The following is a 2,500-nucleotide window of genomic DNA, read 5'->3' on the forward strand; positions in this document are numbered from 1 at the left end:
TTGAGAATAGGTTGAGGTCGTTTCGGCCCCAAGGCCTCTAATCATTCGCTTTACCGGATGAGACTCTTATATAATGAACGCCAGCTATCCTGAGGGAAACTTCGGAGGGAACCAGCTACTAGATGGTTCGATTAGTCTTTCGCCCCTATACCCAGTTCCGACGATCGATTTGCACGTCAGAATCGCTACGGACCTCCATCAGGGTTTCCCCTGACTTCATCCTGACCAGGCATAGTTCACCATCTTTCGGGTCCCAGCGTGTACGCTCTAGGTGCGCCTCTATTATAATATAATCCGAAAACTAAATTATAATAATATAAGACGCCCTAGGAGTGCGATATTTAATACATAATATAAATATATCCTCCTTTTATCATTTATAAAAAAATATAAATAATATTTACTTTCATTGTGCCTTTGGGTTTCATAAAATTTATAAATATTTCGATGAAAAAATATTTTATTCCCAATGACTTGCGTACATGCTAGACTCCTTGGTCCGTGTTTCAAGACGGGTCCTGAAAGTACCCAAAGCTATATCGTCGCTGACAGATAAATTTTTAATAAAAAAAAATGAGCCAGTTCATTATCATACACCTACTGACAGTTAAATAGTATCATATAACGGCATAAAATCCGTATATATAATATGTTTTAATAAAAAAACCTATTTATACTCGTGGTGGATCTGAACGCGTTAATAACGCGACTCAATATCAATTTATAATTAATACCATCAAACAATTAATCAAGAAACATAGGCGTTTAACATACACAAAATATTATCAAAAAATAATATTGTACATTAATCAACGCACCAATGCCTATAGATTAATATTTAATGGGTCGCAACGTCCTACAAGATGAGAAGTGCATACCTCGTTATCATACAATTAACAATATACAGCAGTGCATATATTTTTACTAAAAATAAATTCCTAATAAAAATTTTTGTCACATGCTAGTACAAATTGGTTGATTAACGATAAAAAGTAAATGAATCTCATCTTTCGACCTTTCGGGTTTCTCAGGTTTACCCCTGAACGGTTTTACGTACTCTTTAACTCTCTCTTCAAAGTTCTTTTCAACTTTCCCTCACGGTACTTGTTCGCTATCGGTCTCGTGGTAATATTTAGCCTTAGATGGAGTTTACCACCCACTTAGAGCTGCACTCTCAAGCAACCCGACTCTAAGGAAAGATTCACCTATCATCAATAATAATCACTACGGGCCTGGCACCCTCTATGGGTATATGGCCCCATTCAAGATGGACTTGGATGTATTATATAACAATAGGTTTATATTGAATCTTCCTAAACACTACATTCCCCAAGTGTCTGTTTATCAGCCACGGGGTTCAGTGCTGGGCTTATCCCTGTTCGCTCGCCGCTACTAAGGGAATCCTAGTTAGTTTCTTTTCCTCCGCTTAATAATATGCTTAAATTCAGCGGGTAATCTCACCTACTCTGAGGTCGTAAAAGTTTTTAGAAGTATTAAAACAAAAATTTTTTTTATATATTATGTTTTTGTTATATTTTATAAGTAAACAATTTTCTTAATTATTCATACTCAAATTTTTTTAATATTATTATATAATATTATTTTTATATTTATCTAAAGAGAAGAAAATAAAAAATAAATAATTATATATATTAATTTTTTTCGAGTATATTGAAAATTTTATTACAAATAAAATATTCCATAACAAAATATTAATATATAATATTTTTGTTTATTCTTCTTTATTTAATATTTTAAAAATATATTATTAATATCATTTATTATTAATATTATTATTAACATAAAGTTTTATAATATTATATATAAATGATAAAAAATAATATTGATATATTAATTTAAAAATGTCGACAAATAATAAAAAATATATAAATTTTAAATGCTATTAAAAACATTTTATATTTATTTTTTTCTTATATTTGGCGTAAAACATTCATATATAAATAATTTTACATTTCTTTTATAAAAATTTTATTTATCAATTTAATTAAATATGAAAAAATAAATTTTCTTTTTTAATTATTGATAAATTTCTTTTTCATAAAAAAAATTTTATGTAAAATAATCTTTTATTATATTAATATAATGTATACGACCCTCAGCCAGATGTGGTCCGGGAACAGTATCCAAGGACCGCAATGTGCGTTCGAAATGTCAATGTTCATGTGTCCTGCAGTTCACAAGTTGACGCGCAATTAGCTGCGTTCTTCATCGACCCACGAGCCAAGTGATCCACCGTCCAGGGTAATCTTTTTAAATTTTAAATGTAAGTATTATTATTAATAATAATCTTTATTTTTAATATAAAAAATAAAATTATTAATTTATATATCTTTATAAATTCTTTTAAAATAAAAAAATTTTTCTAGAATATAAATTATATATTTTATTTTAAATATATATATATATAAATTAAAGATATTATGGTATTAATAAATATATACATAACATTTTTGATATTTTTGTTAGTGCTAGCTAGATA

The 2,500-nt window shown here is 28.5% G+C and overlaps 1 non-coding gene and 1 pseudogene across 1 annotated transcript; both read right to left on the reverse strand.

Moving 5' to 3' along the window:
* Positions 1-1,475, reverse strand: part of LOC123304055 — a pseudogene marked incomplete at its 3' end in the record, with an annotated part of 3,975 nt that extends 2,500 nt beyond the window's left edge.
* Positions 1,476-2,110: 635 nt separating this feature from the next.
* On the reverse strand, positions 2,111-2,265 carry LOC123304053. The gene has a single exon (XR_006536110.1). It is a non-coding gene; the product is annotated as a 5.8S ribosomal RNA (ribosomal RNA).
* Positions 2,266-2,500: the final 235 nt, after the last annotated feature.

Source organism: Chrysoperla carnea (assembly GCF_905475395.1).
Source record: "Chrysoperla carnea chromosome X unlocalized genomic scaffold, inChrCarn1.1 SUPER_X_unloc_186, whole genome shotgun sequence".
In the NCBI taxonomy this organism is placed as follows: Eukaryota; Metazoa; Arthropoda; class Insecta; order Neuroptera; family Chrysopidae; genus Chrysoperla; species Chrysoperla carnea.